Genomic DNA, 17,936 nt, shown 5'->3' with positions numbered 1-17,936 from the left:
AATATCTCCTACACATCCTCCTCTGCAACATATTAACATTCCTTTCTCCTTTACTCAACTCCCTACTCCCACCCCTTTGCTCCTAATGAGCCTTTTTTATGCAGCCAACTTCACACTACCTGAGTGAATGTGTGTATGTTTAATATCACTAGTGCCTGTTCTTCCCCGTTAGAGAAAACAAATGAACTTGTCAGACAAATAACTGTTTGGTTTAGAGTTCAGTGGACTTGGCTCAGAAGTCCTGAGTGTTACATCTGGACTGGTTATTTGTTTCCGCACTGTCTATCCCCAATTCCGGGTTGCTTGTTTAATAAGTTAAAATTCAAGGCCAACAAAACCCTTGTCAGATTTATCTGCAGCTTGTTCCAGGCAATATTCGAGCCCTTCCCACCCCACCCCACTCCCCCACACTCCCTCCCCCAGTGCCCAGTGGGTGAACCGGAACCATAGTGGATATGCCTTGGGAATTCCAAGTTAAAAGCATTTTCACCTGATTCTCAGGCAGACCCACACGCCAGGAGCTGCTCTGGGGTCTCTGTCCTCTAAGTGGCAAGGAAGGATTCGGGGTGTGGGAGGCTTGCAGCACTGGCATAGTCTTGGATCCTATTGGAATAGGGATTCCCCATCCTCCAGACCTTCTGAATGTGCGTAGGCAAGTGTTGTATTACCAAACAACCAGCGCATTCTCTTGGGGAGCTTTGGGCAAGGCTATTTACAACCTACATACCTGGGCCCCAGCTCTCAGAGTCTCCTGTGTTTACTTTGGAGTCCAGCCAGGACAAAGGGCTCCTACAAGCTCCTCAAGTTCTTACTGTGCATCAGATCAAAGTGAAAGGTGTCCTGCAAATTGCAGTCCTTGAAGGTTAAGCAATCCTCTGGGTTAAACTTGACCTTTGCAGGCTGTCCTGGGACCCTAAGGCAGTTCCCCATAGACTGCTTCCTAAGGGACAATGGGCTAAGGAGACAACCTCAGTCACAGAGCTTTTGGTCGCCAGCCCTGATTTTGCGAAGCTCCAGCTCCTTGCCCTGCAGCTGGCAGCCACATTAGCCTCGCTGCAACCCCCCGACCCCGCCCCACCCTTCTCGCTCCGCCCAACCCCGCCCGTTGGCTCCGCCCCCGTGACGTGCCGCAGCAGTCGCGAACATGCGCACTGAGTCCCGCGCGCTGCTCCGCCTCGGCGCTGTCATTCTCCGCGGCGCGGCGGCCAGTGCGGACTGCGGTTCCCGCCCGGCGCGCGGGTGCTGTGACTGCTCCTCCGGGGCGGACTGGTGACTCTGCAGCGCTCTGGAGCCTCTCGTGCGGGGACTCCGTGGTGTCGCATTCCCTCAGAGAGGGAGACACGCACCCGGAGCTCTGAGCTCAGCTCTCAAGGGCTGGCGGCCACGACGGCGTTTGCTCGGGTCCCCGGTGCAGTCCGAGTCTCTGCGGCCGCCCGGTGCGCCCGGGAGAGCGCACCTCCCCCGGCACGGCGGAACCGAGGCGACGAGGATCAGGCAGGTCCTGCGCCCGCTACCACTGCCCACCGCGGGCCAGCCCGGCTGCGAGCGGCGGAGTTGCTGCGCTTTTTAGCGCTCTGAAGCCCCAGAAGACCTCTGCGAACCAGTAAGTTGACTGTAGTTTCTGAAGTTTCGGGCAGCGTGGGAAGGACAGGTTCGTTTTATTCCTGTGGTTCCAGGCCGAGGTTTTACCTCCCGTTAGCGGGGCTGCGGCTGGAGGAAGGCGTACTGGACTGCAAAGGATGGGGCATGGCATTCGAAGACTCAAGGCTGGAGTCCAGGGCTGGCTCCTGCCTCTCCCGAATGTGCCAGTTGGAAATGTGCTAGGGGAGACAGGTGCTCCGAGGGCATTTGGCCCGCCGCTAAATTGCACATTCTGAGCTCCTTGATTTTGCGCCGCGTGGGGTCAGGGACGTCAGCCACCTCCATCCTAGGAAGCTCTGCCTACATCCCCTCCATCCCCTCGGAGGACTGGCACAGAGATGAGAAGCTGAGACAGTGCTGCTCAGGCCTGCAGGCTTTCTGCGCATCCCACTTCACTCTTCCCTTAGGCAGAAGTTGCCAACCTCCCATAATTGGAGCCTAGTCCTTTAGGGAAAAACAACTTATGTGTCAAATGAGTGTTTTGTGCTCCAAGGCATAGAAAATGAGAAAAGTGCTCTATGCGTTTTAACTCATATGCTTTAAGAATGTGGGCAAGTCTCAAAGAAACAGGATTCTGAGGATGGCTGAGTTGTCCTGCATCTCTTATGTAAGCCTCCTGGCTGGGTACCTTTGCATCTGCAGGGGCTGCATCTGGGCCTCTACTCACTCCATTTGTTTCAAGTCCAGCTTGAGCCGTATTTAATAAAAATGTTGACATGATATAGTGGTTCATAGTCAGAAACAGGGCAGTCTTTAAATTAGACTGTCTTCTCCTAATAGGGAGCATGGGAGGAAGAACTTGGTGTATTTTTTTCAAGGCAGTTCAAGGAATTAGATACATAAATCATGCTTTAAAATACCAATACAGAGAGCATGCACAGAACCCTCTTTAGAACACATCCCCTTTTGTTTTAGGAAAAGTGGAGATTGTTCATACCAGACAATTGTTGAGTCTGAAAGTGAAGTGCACTGATGGCCTTAATTATCTTAATAAACAAAGAGCATGATTTATAGGTAGCTACAGTGGCCTACTTTGAAGGGTAGAAATCTTTAACCTTTCGTTCTCAGCTGCCCCTAGAGATTCCTTTTAAGCAGAGCAATGGATTAATGCCATTGATGTTTAATATTTGAGTTGATTAAATTTGTAAAAGGAATTCTTTGAAATACCATACAGCCCTGCTGTGTGACTGATAGGCAGTGACTGTTATAAAGAAAGATAATATTTAGAGTACCAGCTTTGCATTAACCAAGTAGCTCATATTGCAGCTGCCCTGTGATACACATGTATCCATAGATGGAAAGAAATATGCACAGAGAAAAATACATACATGAATATGGATTTGAAATAAAAGCTCAGGGATGTGAGTCAATATGAGATTTATTTAGGTGACCTTTAGAAAGAGGCATGTATGGGTTAAAGTGCTTCAGTGGATATAACAAGATGAACTAACTAGTTATAGGCACCTGGTTTAAGCATAGCTTTTATTTTAAGGATTCTAAGAAAAAAGAAAGATTATTTTAACGTTGAAAAGCTAGTTATCACATTGTAGTTTATAGGAGCATTAAGTGCTGACCCCTAGAAGAAATTTTGTCCAAGTGTGGGCTTTCAAGAGACCAGGCTGTTGGCACCATTGCTGGCTTTGAATCTGAGCAAGTTACCGGAATTCTGTGCCCGGCGTCTCCATCTGTAAAATAAGTGGGTGTAATTGCAGTACCTTCCTTGTTGGGTGGTGCAAGGCTTAAGTGGAATCCTGATGAGAAGGTATTGAGCTGGCGTCAAGTATAGTAGGCTGACTTTGGGGAAAAAATTTCATGCTGTGAAAGGAAATTTGTCTTGGGATAAGCTGTAGACATTAAACAGCTGTTGCTGGAGGTCAATAGAAGCAGTGCACATGTGTAATAGGAGAGAGGATATAAACACCCTGGCCACATGTTAATATTCGATTTACTGTCTCCAGCAGTGCCTCCCTGAAGGCCTTCTATGGAGATGGCTTTGTCTTGATGTTAGAGAGAAAGAAACTGAGGCCGAGGGAGATCAAGTAGTAGAAATTAGAGCTGGCATCTTAAACATGCCTGTTGGAATCTGTGTTCTTTGACCCTGCTGCCTCAACTTGCAAGCAATGTGGGTGGGTTATCCTTTCTTCACAGGAAGTTTATGTTTAAAGTTTCAAGTATGCAAAGTGCTAAATAGCACTCCTACTTCGAGACTGGAAACTATTATCATCAACCTCTTTGTTATTAGATGCCAGGCCCTGGTTGCAAACCTCGTTTAGTGCTGTTGTGAGAAAGATAGGGTGTTTTTGCCTTCAGCTGAAACTGGATTCTGTTACTTCTTTCTTCCCTGTTTATAAATTTATAGAACCAAAGAGAAAAGTTGGGTAACTTGATACTTTGTATTGGTGGTTGATGCTTGCTATTCTGCCTCCCTGCAGCCTGTGTCTTTGCTGTCTGTGGTCCACATGGACACAAGTAGCAATAATCAGCCAGCATTGTCTCTGAGCATAGCCCAGTGTCCAAGGGAGAACTCCACTCAGGCAGAGAGATGGGGCCTTGTGCTTATCTTGAACTCATTGTTCTGAAGTGGAAATCATTTATCCATCACAGCCATGGGCACACTTCCTTTAGTCTTAGGTTTAAAGCCATAGGAAGCAGTTGTTGGGAGATTCTATACGAGCTATTTTGGTTTAAAATCTCCATGGACTGTTGAGTTTCTCTTCTGAGTTCTAGGGTGTGGGGTGATTGAGTGGCTGGTACTTTGTGGCTTTCTTAGGTTCATCTACATGCCATGGTATCTGTCTTTGGTCTTTATCTTTTAGATACTAAAATCAATTTCTATAGAAAGCTCCTAGGCAGCTGACTCCCCCAGGTGAGTGAATGTTTACTGAAACCCTCCTAGCTAATATCCTTACCACTAAAAGTACTCTAAGATGGATGCTCACTGACCTGGCTGATGTTCTGGGTCCCCCGCCCCCTCTGTGTGTGTGTGTGTGTGTGTGTGCCGTGTATCTGTCTCTCCAAAGCTGCTCAACAGTGAGTTTCCAGTAGTGAGCTTCTGAGAGCCTTTGGAGGCACAAAGCCACAACTGCAATATGCCAAAAAGAACTCCTGCCACCAACCGAGTTCTCTCTTCCTTTTCAAACAATACATACATGCTTTGCCTCAGTAGCTATATTCCAACTGTTCCCTGTTCTGGATTTTCTGATCAAATGTCTCCCTGGAACATGGCTATAACTAGAGCTAACCCTGTGAAAATAATTTCCATATGGATGTTTTATTTCCTATTTGTGTTGTTATAGTGGATTTTCTGTTGTCACTTTTAAATCTACAAGAAATCCTTTCCCCCTCAAAACACACACATCCGTTTTCTTTTGCTCTCAGAAGACTGATGTACAACTACAGACATCCTACTCTTCATTCACCCAATCTTATATGATTTCTGAAGCTAAGCAGGCTTGGGCCTGCTTAGTCCATGGATGGGAGAAAGCTCAGGCATATAATCTGCACATTAATTTTAATATGGATAGAAGTGAGTAAAGAACGTTTACTCTTCCTTAATCGCATTACTCCTTTGGATTTTTCACTTTTTATCTGAGGAGCTGGGACTTGATTTTGACCCTTCCTCATTCAGTGTATGGGCTGACTTGGAAGTTACACACTTACAGTTATACAGACAGGGGCAGGATGCTGCAGAGCTCAGGGGCTTGGGGTAGATTTGAGAGAAGACAGCCTTGAGCATGATTTATCTGATCACTTTTCTAGTCCCTACTGGTCATGCTTTCTGATAAGAGCTCTTATCGTAATATTCAGCTGGGAGCTGTGTGTTGGCTGTTTATGGCAACATTACTACAGTGTTTCCCTCCACCCTGACACCAGTCTTTTGGGTAGTTCCCGTACTGTAGTGCTTTTGCAGACGTAGAAACGGGCCTAGAAAGGAAATGCATCCAAGATTACATGAGTAAGTTTTGCAAGAAAAAGTAGAGCTCAGAACTTTTCGATATTCCTTACAGAATATCCCCCTGCCTCTGGTTTTTCAGCTATTGTAGTAAGTTCTGTAGTAGAGATGGACAGTCTCAGGCTCTGCAGACCTTCCCGTCCACAGCTTGGATTGGCTAAATAAGAAGTACCATCTCAGTATTTTTGTCAAGGTAGAAGCTTAAGCTTAATTTATGTTAGAAATCAAAAACCACATTTCACTTTGTGAGAAAGAAGGAGCGAAAGCCACGTGTTACTCTGTAAGTAAGAAGTTTGAGTGCTTCCGGAAGGGTGGTGAGGCAAACTTGCTTCATTTGTGCTTTGAGTCTGAGGTTTGCATCATTGTCCTCGAACAAAGGAGAAGTAGAAAGGCCTAAGATTTTTCTCAAATGATTTTTTAAAGTTTATTTAAATCTAAAAATGTCAAAGTTACAACAGCAGCAGTAGTTATTTGTGGTATGACTGTGTGTTTTTTTAAATGCACCCACATATCTAACAAGTAGGGATCAGAACAAATGCATTGCATGCAAGCTCCCATGTCTGTGGTGTAGCCTTCCTGACTCCAGTCCGGATAAAAAGCAGAGACTCTAAAGCCATACTGTTAGATTCTCAAACCCTTCTGTGAGATAATACCTCTGCAGGGGAAGGGGGAGGAAGAGGGGGAGGGGGAGGAGGAAGGGGAGGGGGAAAGCAGAGAGACAGACTCACTGCCTGGAGACCAAGCCCTCTGCCTGCCGCTGAGCTATATCTTCAGCCCCATTTCCCCTCTCGATTTCACATTGGAACCAACATCATTTCGGGTGTAATTGAAAAGTTAGTCAATCATCGTAACATTCAGGCATAGGCTGGATAGCGCCTCTGTTCCTATGCTAGACTGTAAGACTGGATGAGTTTTAAACCAGCGAGTGATTAAAAACTTATTTTAAAACTCTGCTTTCTCCTTTCTAAATATAGACTGCCAGGGGACAGGAAATTCGACCTGACCATGGCCTTTATTAAAGCACAGAGCATTTGAGCCCCTGTGCACTTTATGGCATGTACTTTAACGTTGCTGGCAACCCTTCGTAAGCCTCCAGCTGGCCCAACCTAATATATCACCTCCACTCTTTATCTGCAAGGGATGAGCTTCCCCTGTCTTCCTCAAAGGACCAAAGGTGTGAGTGTGTCAGCTCTTGTCACCTGTCCTCCTGCATAGTCGGCCTACGTGCTTAGGCCTCTCTGAATGTACTCCTCATGCATCTGGTCCGTCACTGTTGGCCGCTTCGCCCACTCCAGTCCTTTACCCTGACGTGTACCCGTGCCTCGCTGTCCCAGCTGTGTGGGGTGGGAAATGATCCTGAAGCAGCACAGGCTGTAAGTCAGGGCGGGAAAGCCGCACAGCACAGCGCAGTGACTTACTGTTAAAGAGAGGGCCAGCTGCTAACATAGCCTGTCCTCAGCACCTGGCAACCGTACTGAGTAGCCTTATTATTTCATGTGTGACGTCTAAAAAGAGCTGTGTGCCTCTGATTCACACTTAACCAGCCGCCAGCAGCTTGGCTGTGCATGCATCAAGTTTGGTGAAAGTGATTGATACTCATTTGGATTTTTCAGATATGTATTTTAGGAGATAAGCTGTTCGGGATAAGTCGCTCCATACAATTGTCAAAGAAAAGACTCAATAAAAATAAATGAAAAATACAGGAATTAAAAAAAAAAAAAGAATGTGGCTTTCCTTCAGGAGATGGTACTTGGTCTGGGTCCGTGGTTCGGGGGTTGGGGCAGATGGATGACATTACTGAGCTGGGTAGTGAAGTGAAGTGTCTTGGTGGCCAGACTTGGTCCTGGGGTGAGAGTGAGTTCTGGGGTTGGATTCGGGGCCTCTCGAATCTGAAGCGCCTGAGCTGTATCCCAGGGTTCTGCTCGCTTTTTATTTTGAGACCGATTTGCTTGGGCTGGCCTTGAATTCAGTCTGCAGCCCGAGTAATCCCCTTGCCTTAACCACAGTAGCTGGGGTGACCATCCAGTACTGCCAGGCCTGGCCTAGGCTGTCGGTTTAGAATGTTCAACCTGGTGCATCGACAAAACAAGTGAACTAGGAGACCGAAAAGGGAAGCCATTAAAGTCTGAGTTCAGACTGGTAAGGGTATAGGCGCTGAGGGCAGGGGGCGGGGGTAGAAGCAAGGAGGTGGCAGGGACGCTGAAGAGCCTCCCCAGATGACCTCGCTCAGATCACTGAAGAGATAAAAGTTCCATTGGTGATGACAGTGAGCACAGAGGGTGGAGCGTTCCACAGGGGAAGGTGACAAGCTGTGGATTTATGCAGTGTGAGGCACCAGAGGGACATCAGAGCCTAGAGATTCTATGCAAGCTGCCAGCTTAAAATTCAAGGCAACCACTGAGGTGCAGATGGAGACTTATCATCCATTTGCAGCTTATTAAGGTATCGAGTCCACTGAGATATCTTGGATATAGTATGACTCTCACCTGTGTGTATAAAACGGCCTCACCGTGCTCTAGATAACAGAGTACATGAAATGGTTGTTGAGGCTGCTGGTCAACCTGAGAGAACGTGTAGAATAAAAAATAAAGTCAAGGCCAGGGTGGCACACAGAAAGATAAAGGAGATGGGATAGAAAGCTAACTGAGAGAAATTTTTGACAAAAAAAAAAAAAAAAGAAAGAAATGACAGAAGCCAGAGGCAGAGCAGGGTGAGGCGCTTGGCTGAGTGTGAGCCGGGGACACAGAAGTGAAACCGGAGGTGCCACAGGGCAGAATGCTGTTCCTTCACTTGTGTCTGCACCGGAGATGGGGCGATTGCCTGGTGGCTTTCAGTTCCCCTCCATCAGTATAAGACTCTGGATGGTAGGTAGGATGCCGTTCAGGAATGAAGTACGATCCTGAACTCAGTCTACTAATGGAGTATGGACATCATGTTGTTTTCTTTTCCTTTAATTTTCCCCATCATGATCAGAGGAGTGCAGGCACTGGCAGAGTGGGAAGGATGGGAAACACGCCTTCTTAACGCATAAAGTGCTTGATCCTCCGTGCAAGCAGGAGTGCGTGGATGGGACGTGAACAGCAGCACAGTCCAAGTTCACAAACAACTACGCTTTCACATGGTGTGCTGTCATTAGAAAGGTGGCACTGTGTGCCAGTACTTGCAAGACTCGTGACGTGTCTAGCCCATTGGACTGTCTGAGGTGTTCTGTATATAGCATGCCATGATTTTCATTTGTTTTATATTGTAGACAATGTGGAGTATTTATTAGCCATGGAGATAGTTTCTGTGCTTCCATTCCTGTCCGTACTCACATGCTTCGCCCTTTAGTTTTTACCTGACGGTAAAGCTCCTCCCTGTCCCAGTTACTTTTTTAATGTTGTGACTAAATATCTGACAAGAACAGCATCAGATGTTTTTTTAGAAGACTAAGAAGTAATGAGTGTGTCACCATAGAGATGCCATGGATACAGAGGGTGGCTGGTCACATTGCATGTGCAGTCAGGAAGCAAGAAGAGAACAGGAAATGGAACTGAGCTATAAAGCCCCAAAGCCCTCCCTCCGTGACAGCTGGGGACCCAGGACTCACATATGTGAGCCTATCAACCAGTGGTTCTCAACCTTCCTAATTCTGTGATCCTTTAATACAGTCTTCATATTGTGGTGACTCTAACTATAAAGTTATTTCATTGCTACTTCATAACTGGAATTTTGCTACTGCTATGAATCATAGTGTAAGTTTGTTTTCAAGTGGTACTAGGCGACTCCTGTGGAAGGGTCCTGCAACACCCACCTCCCCACCCCCCCAAAAGAGAGTTGTGCCTCACAGGTTGAGAACTGCTGCTAGAGCAGAACATTTTGCATTTAAGCCATTACAGTATGTTACAGAAACTGGTAACTTGAAATAGAGGCCAGAGGAGAGGCCCAGCTGCTAAATGATTCAGGTCGTCAGACCCCAACTCCGATGTTCTGGCTTCACATTGTGGGTCCAGATGATTCTAAGATGCTTTTGTATCATTTGCAACGAAAGGTAAACTTGGAGGAGGATGGAATCCTTCCGTCTCTTTTAAAGTTAATTTGCAAAAAAAAAAAAAAAAAGTTGATTCCCTTAAAGCATCAACACTAGAAACTGTTGCTGACTACAATTCCTCCATGTAATGGGCCAAAGGTGATTTATGCAAATACATTTAGTTAAGCTGGGGAATGGGGTTTCATCTATAAACCAAGCTTTTTTTCTGTTATTGGTGCTGACTTTTTAAAAAGCTTCTATCCATAAAGCCTCGAGGCCTAATATTTTAAACTGAAATTCTTGTACTTAAATTTGTTCTTTGTGGGAATATATTCCTTAATAATTGCAGTTTCTGCTGTGTGTGAGGGCCATTCTGCATGTGCATTTTGTGCTACAAGTATATCAGACAAAACCCAGCCAAGTTAGGTTTAAACTATTGGTTTCCCTTAATAATGTTCTTGACTGCTTTGGTCATATGAACCAATAGGCATATTTTGGCTTGTGGAAGCAGCTGTTATGTTACCAATATAAGGCTGAAGTCTTACACGGGCATTGTCTTCTTACCTAAGTGCTACAAGATGATGCAGTATAACTCTAAAGATGCCTGTTCCACAACTTGTATTTTGGCTCTGAACAGTCCAAAATTTCCTTAATATTGTCATCAAATCATATATAGATACATACATATGTGCAGTAATGCTTGACTTAGTTGTGAAATGGATATGTACTCTCATAACTATTGAAAAAGTTTATAACGTTGCATTTTTATCTCACACACACACACAGTGTATCCTAAGGTCTGCTAGCTGGCAATTTGCAGATGAAAGCACTTCCTAGCAAGTAGCAAAGGCTGTTGCCAGTGCTGTCCCCAGATGTCAGAGTCAGTTCTCATGGGCCAGTTTTACACTCTAGCTTCAGTAGGAAAATCTAAAGGGGCTGACTGTGTCTTCAGTGGATGGCTCTTTTTCTCTTTTAATTCATTGGATGGCAATTATTTTTTTAATAATGAGACATTTGTAAATTCTAAAATGTTAATAAAAATGTAAGGCAACTATCTTAGTCTGGTAATTATTGTCCCACACAGTAGTGTACCAGCCTTAATCCATTGCAGTGAGAAATTACAATATAGGCACATGAAAATCTAAGTAACAATGTAGAGCATTATGGTACTTTAAATATGATTTTATTGTACTTTATAATATGTCGAATGAAGATTAATTTGTTCTTTTCATGCCTGATGGGTTCCAATTTTATCCCAATGCAAATATTGTAAAAGAGAAAGCGGTTAGGCTTCTGTTCTTCAGGTGACTCACACTACCGTACTGTATCTCATCCACATACATGAACAGTCAAGCTGGCTTTCCTACTGATATTTCATTATAGCATGTACTACGAGTTTCCACTTCCTAAAAAAGAGTAGCTACATTTCTTCTAAGTCCTGTTGGATTTCAGTCATACATTTTTATGTTCTTTATACTCGACGTGATAGAACATGTCTAAATTGGTGATCTAATTTGAATACTATAATTATATGCACAGTTGAGTTTGAGTACAGTGTTTTTGCATAATGTGATGGTCTCTCTTAGTGAATTTAGGAATTCCATGGTTCCAGTTTCAGAGTCCTAAATCTATATACGCCTGTGGAGGGGTTCACATGACAGAATGCAAATACTTTAAGCCTATTTGAGTTTTAGAAATTAACATATAAACTATCTACAATAGCTTTTTTATGTATAAGAAAGTAACAAGAAATACAGAATTAATTAAGAACTAGGCTGGTGTCACATGAGGTGACTAAATTTTGCCATCAGGGTTAAAACTCATACTTTGTTTTGCTAAAATGATAAATAAAGATATATTTAAGCAAAGTGATAGCATGAATTCTCATAAATAATTGTACATACTTAATAGGGTTAATATCTTTCTTTGACTTTACTGTATTGATCATGTTGGCCAAAATGCACATCTTGAGCTCAAATATTAGCTTTGTGTAATGTTCAATGACTAAAGTTGAGTGGCACACTCCTGTAATCCCAGTGCTCTGGAAGCAGAGGGATTGAACTCGCAATGCGAGTTCAAACCTAGCCTGGTCTACGCAGTTTCAGGACAGCCTTGAGACCTTGTCTTAAAAAACAAACAAACATAAAACAACACACACACAAGACAGAGACAGAGAGAGAGAGAGAAAGAAAGGAGAGAGAGAGAGAGAGAGAGAGAGAGAGAGAGAGAGAGAGAGAGAGAACGAACGGGGGCAGGAAGGAGAGAGAGCATAAAAATTTAATGCCTCTAAAGTGGCATTGGAACCGAATGCTTTTAGAATCTTGTTAAAACAATTCAGCATCATCCAGACTGAGATGTTAGGAGTGGGGCTGCCAGACACGGCAGCCAGTGAGACCACAGCAGTACACAGTGTATCACCCTTGCTCCTAAAGCTAACTGTCCCTCCCTCCACAGTTCATAACCTTGCCAACCAGATGAGTCATTTGCTAATAGTAGCATGTCAAAACCTGAATTATCATGCATCTTTTCTTTTAATAAATATTCAATAGCATTTTCAAAGCAGTTAGATACAATTCCTAATAACCAAAGCCATGCTGGCTGCGGTGTGCATGCTGCTCAGACTGCTCATGGCCACAGGGCATTTGGCATTTAGACCCTTTTCTATGTATTTTCAAGAGCTCCACAATCCCTGGGCTGGAATAATCCTTTTACTTCTCCACAGTTACATGGAGAATAAAGAGACTTTCTCATCTTTTTTTCACATACGATGCCGATGTCTGTATTCAGAGAACCCCCGTTCATTGTGTTCTCTGTCTACAGTGATACCCGTCTTTAACAAGTAAGAGTCTTCATGTTCCCTACTGTTCAGGAACAGGTAGCTCTTACTGTCTTCTCACTTCAGGGCTGTTCATCTGAAATGTTAAGAGAGGAGGGTGCTGTTGACATAGCAAAATGTTGCTCTATGAGTTGAGGATAAAATCTTTCGCATCCTATTGGAGGTGTACTCCTGTGTGCCGTAGTCTGTGCTAACTGAGCAGTGTGCTCTGGCGTTAGGAACGCACAGAGCGGGACGACTCCTGTCACGCTGGAGCTGCTTAGTTCCCAGAGGAGCCCTGAGCCTGTCACAGGGAGTCTCCAGGCTCTCTACTGTCCCTGCCACTGTCCCTGCAGCCATGACCTGGCCCTTCTGTATCTCACTTGTCTTTCTCTGTGCTTCACCTTAAAAAAAAAAAAAATCGTCCAAACATTTCATTTGGAATTCTAATTTTTACCAGTAAAAATGTAATTTGTCATCTTTTCTTCAAAGTCAGTATCACTTTTTCATTGCTCATATTTACATACTGTAAGCAGATTTGGATATGTTCATTAAAGTGAAGACATACAGCCAGGAAGATATGCCTGTGTGCAGTGCAGTCGTGTTTTAGAGTAGACCATGTGCCTGCTTTTCGGCTTGTCTCTGATATCCTGAACTCTTCGCCTAGTGAATCGATCCAATAAAATCATGTAGAAATCACCGAGCTGAGGTCAAGCAAGTGCCTGTATCATTTGGGGGAACATCAAAAGAATCAACACTGGGAACCCTGCCTGTCTGGAGGCGGTGCAAAGGCCACCTCTCCCAATGCCAGTGTAGCTCAGCTGTTACATGGGCCATGACAGCGCTCATCTTACCACCCAGAGGTGGAGGCCCAGGAAAGCTGTGACCTTGAGGCCAGCCTGGTCTACATAGCAAGTTTCAGACCAGGCAAGGCTACACAGTGAGACAAACAAAAGCCGGCTTTTACAAAGGCAGTGCAGTGCTCCCGCTAGAGAAAGGCAGTGCAGTGCTCCCGCTAAAGAAAGGCAGTGCAGTGCTCCCGCTAAAGAAAGGCAGTGCAGTGCTCCCGCTAAAGATAGGCAGTGCAGTGCTCCCGCTAAAGAAAGGCAGTACAGTGCTCCCGCTAAAGAAAGGCAGTGCGACTCATGGATTGCTAATTTCTAGAAATTGTAGTCACTTCTGTACCAAAGTGAATCAATATTTATATTTAGCTGCATAAAGGAAAACCCTAAAGCAGTTCAAGTGAAGTTTTGGAGCAAATTCACGTAGAAAATAAGGAATCCAGTTTTCAGAAATGTTTACATTTCAGCCTTATGAAGTTTTGTGAGAACCCAAGGGTACTCACTTTCATTTATCATCTCCTTGTCCCCTCATCCCCTCTGCCATATCCACATTTTAGATGGCCAAGCCACAATGTTAGCTTTCTATCAGACTTGATACAGGGCCAAGTCAGCTCTTTGGGTTAGTGAATGAAGGCCGGGTTTGGATACAATATGGCCAGCCAGGCTGTGGTTTGTGGTTCCAACTCTTTGTGACAAGCCTGGATTGTAGCCATGCTCAGACTATACCCCGGTGGCACCCAGTTTGGTTCTGCTGCCTTCAGATCAAGATGTAGAACTCTCAGCTCCTTCTCCAGTACCCTGTCTGCCTGCACGCTGCTATGCTTCCAACCTTGATGATAATAAACTAAACCTCTGAAGCTGTAAGCCATATGATAATGGACTAAACCTCTTTTTGTTTCTTTTTTTTTATTAGATATTTTCTTTGTTTCTTTGTTTATGTTTCAAATGTTATCCCCTTTCCTAGTTTCCCCTCTGAAAACCCCCATCCTTTCCTCCCTCCCCCTGCTCACCAATGCAACCACTCCTGCTTCCTGGCTCTGGCATTCCCCTGTACTGGGGCATAGAACCTTCACAGGACCAAGAGCCTCTCCTCCCATTGATGACTGACTAAGCCATCCTCTGCTGCATGTGCAGCTAAAGCCGTGAGTCCCACCATGTGTTTTCTTTGGTTAGTGGTTTAGTCCCAGGGAGCTCTGGGGGTACTGGTTAGTTCATATTGTTCCTCTGCAAACCTCTTCAGCTATTTGGGTACTTTCTCTAGCTCCTTTATTGGGGACCCTGTGCTCCATCCAATGGATGGCTGTGAGCATCCACTTCTGTATTTGTCAGGCACCTGCAGAGCCTCTCAAGAGACAACTATATCAGGCTCCTGTCAGCAAGCTCTTGTTGGCCTCCACAATAGTATCTGGGTTTGGTGACTGTACATGGGATGGATCCACAGGTGGGGCAGTCTCTGGATAGTTACTCCTTCAGTCTCTGCTTCACACTTTGTCTCTGTAACTCCTTCCATGGGTATTTTGTTTCCCCTTCTAAGAAGGACTGAAATATCCACACTTTAGTCTTCCTTCTTCTTGAGTTTCATGTGATTTGCGAATTGTGTCTTGGGTATTCTGAGCTTCTGGGCTAATATCCACTTATCAGTGAGTGCATATCATATGTGTTCTTTTGTTATTGGGTTACCTCACTCAGGATGATATCCTCCAGATCCATCCATTTGTCTTCTAAGAATTTCATAAATTCATTGTTTTTAATAACAGAGTAGTTCTCCATTGTATAAATGTACCACATTTTCTGTATTAATTCCTCTGTTGAGGGATGTCTGGGTTCTTCCCAGCTTCGGGCTATTATAAATAAGGCTGCTATGAACATAGTGGAGTATGTGTCCTTATTACATGTTGTAGCATCTTCTGGGTTTATGCCCAAAAGTGGTATTGCTGGATCCTTCAGTAGTACTATGTCCAATTTCTGAGGAACCACCAAACTGATTTCCAGAGTGGTTGTACAAGTTTGCAATCCCACCAACAATGGAGGAGTGTTCCTCTTTCTCCACATCCTCTCCAGTACCTGCTGTCATCTGTCTTTTTGATCTTAGCCATTCTGACTGGTGTGAGATAGAATCTCAGGGTTGTTTTGATTTGCATTTCCCTGATGACTAAGAGTGTTGAACATTTTTTAGGTGCTTCTCAGCCATTCTTCAGTTGAGAATTCTTTGTTTAGCTCTGCACTCCATTTTTAATAGGGTTATTTGGTTTTCTGGAGTCTAACTTCTTGAGTTCTTTTTCTATATTGGATATTAGCCCTCTATCGGATTTAGGATTGGTAAAGATCTTTTCCCAATCTGTTAGTGACCTTTTTGTCTTATTGACAGTGTCCTTTGCCTTACAGAAGCTTTGCAATTTTATGATGTCCCATTTGTTAATTCTTGATCTTACAGCACAGCCATTGGTGTTCTCTTGAGGAAATTTCCCCCTGTACCCATATCTTCAAGGCTCTTCCCCACTTTCTCCTCTATAAGTTTCAGTGTCTCTGGCTTTATGTGGAGTTCCTTGATCCACTTAGACTTGAGCTTTGTACAAGGAGATAAGAATGGATAAATTCGCATTCTTCTACATGACAACCTCCAGTTGTGCCAGCACCATTTGTTGAAAATGCTGTCTTTTTTCCCACTGGATGGTTTTAGCTCCTTTGTCAAAGATCAAGTGACCATAGGTGTGTGGGTTCATTTCTGGGTCTTCAATTCTATTCTATTGATCTACCTTGGACTAACATCTTAAACTGTAAGCCAGCCCCAGTTAAATGTTTTCCATTATAAGAGTTGCCATGGCCAGGGTGTCTCTTCACAGCAATGAAACCGTAACTAAGGCCCTCACCTACTTCAGAATTGGGGCCTGGAGAGACTGAGATGATGATGATGATGATGACGTTAAAAGGATATCCCGGGATATGGCTGGGGAGAGGGCCCAGTTGTGTTTGCTACATCAGCATAAGGCCCTAGGTTCTGCGTTCACTCACTCACGTGAAAAGCCAGATTAGGGACTCGCCTGACAGTCAGCAAGAGAGCTTCTTCTTAATAACTAAAGTGGGAGCAAAGAGGGGGATGCCTTCTGTAGACTACAGGCTGCACATGTACACATGTGCTCAAGTGATAACACACTCATGGGCATGTGAGCATGCCCACACAACGCACAAAATGACTAAGTGAATACTTAACAATTCATGAAGAAAATCCATGGGCAGCATTCCCAGTTTTCAGTCCAGGTAGCTTGGCAGTCCTTACACCTACCTATCACAAGGTTGTGGAATGAGAAAATAGGCAGTATAGAAAGGCGTGAAGACTGGGGGAGAGAGTCCGCTAGGAAAAGCTTTCTTGTGGTAGATGAAAGTACTGAGAGCTCAAGGGGCATCATGGGAGCTGTGATGGGAGCTGTGCGGGATCTCCACTGCACTCACCGCTCAGGAGGACACTGGCTCAGAGCAGAGCCTAGGCATGTTCTGTATTGTCCAGTTATTCATTGTCATGTAAAATAGTGTGCCTAGCGATGGCAAACAGTGATGGCTAGTCATTTACTCATGAACTTCCCGTCTGTGATCAGTTCCAGATATCCATGCTTTCCTAAGGTACGCCAGAGCTCATTTGTTTTGTTTTTCTTTGTTTGGGGTTTTGTTTTGGAACTCCTATTCCCTCTCCCATTCCCCCGCCCCCAGGAATAAGGTTTGCTTTTTTAAAACAAGTAAATGTATATTCTATCACTGTAAGTATCCTTGATAAAAACATATTTGAGATTGTGAGACCCATTTATGAAAGAGCCAAGTGTACTATCACATCAACAATAGAGAAAAAGATATGCATTCACAGGAGCATCTGAGATGGCTGGCCTCTGCTATATAGGACCATCATCCAGCCGCGAACACGATCTCAAAAGGCAGCTCACAGCTGTTGCAGTTGCCTGTTCAAGAGCAAGCCAGTCAGCGTTCTAGCATGGAGTGCGAAGGGGCTCACAATTCCATCCCTGGCTGAGGAGATAGTGACAATGGAGAGCATCAAGTGGAGGGAAAATCAGCCCTCTTAAAGGATGGGACCCTGCCAGCACAACCACAGTACTGTGGACGGCTCCACACCCTGCATGCAAACAGCACAAATTGAACTCCAGAATAATTTTTTTTAAAGACGTGAAGTTGGGGGTATAAGGGAATGAAGATGACCTGGGAGGAGTGGGGGTAGTGGGTTAAATAGAATCAAAATACATTGTGTGAAATGTTCAAAGAATTAATTATAACTTAATTTAAAATGTCAATCAAGTGCTGAAGGTCTCCAGGGTGAGTAAGATGAGGCGGTTGTCTTAGTGACCGTAAAACCCTCGGGAATATGTGCTAGGCCCTGGATTGCAATGGTTTATCTGTTTCTATTATTTTTATTTCTTTACTGCTTCTGTTTGTTAGGTTCTCAGTTGTGTTGCCAGCATACTGAAGATGAGTCACAAGTATAGAAAGAGTATGGTGATTCCTCCAGAGGTTCTTTTATCCTTGAGAAGAGTTTTTGCTATCCTAGGTTTTTTGTTGTTCCAGATGAATTTGCAGATTGCCCTTTCCAATTCGTTGAAGAATTGAGTTGGAATTTTGATGGGGATTGCATTGAATCTGTAGATTGCTTTTGGCAAGATAGCCATTTTTACAATG

At 44.4% G+C, this 17,936-nt stretch overlaps 1 protein-coding gene across 2 annotated transcripts in view; it reads left to right on the top strand.

Moving 5' to 3' along the window:
* Positions 1–1,183: 1,183 nt before the first annotated feature.
* Pag1 (phosphoprotein membrane anchor with glycosphingolipid microdomains 1) overlaps positions 1,184–17,936 on the top strand; it is a 142,301-nt gene continuing 125,548 nt past the window's right edge. The window contains exon 1 of one of the 2 annotated variants that reach the window (XM_021158325.2): positions 1,184–1,603. The gene's annotated coding sequence lies outside the window, so the exon portion shown is untranslated. The remainder of the gene's footprint in view (positions 1,604–17,936) is intronic. The other variant, XM_029475223.1, reaches the window with a different exon arrangement.

Source organism: Mus caroli, chromosome 3, assembly GCF_900094665.2.
Source record: "Mus caroli chromosome 3, CAROLI_EIJ_v1.1, whole genome shotgun sequence".
In the NCBI taxonomy this organism is placed as follows: Eukaryota; Metazoa; Chordata; class Mammalia; order Rodentia; family Muridae; genus Mus; species Mus caroli.
Note: the sequence above shows the minus strand (reverse complement) of the source record. Positions and strands in the feature narration are given on the sequence as shown.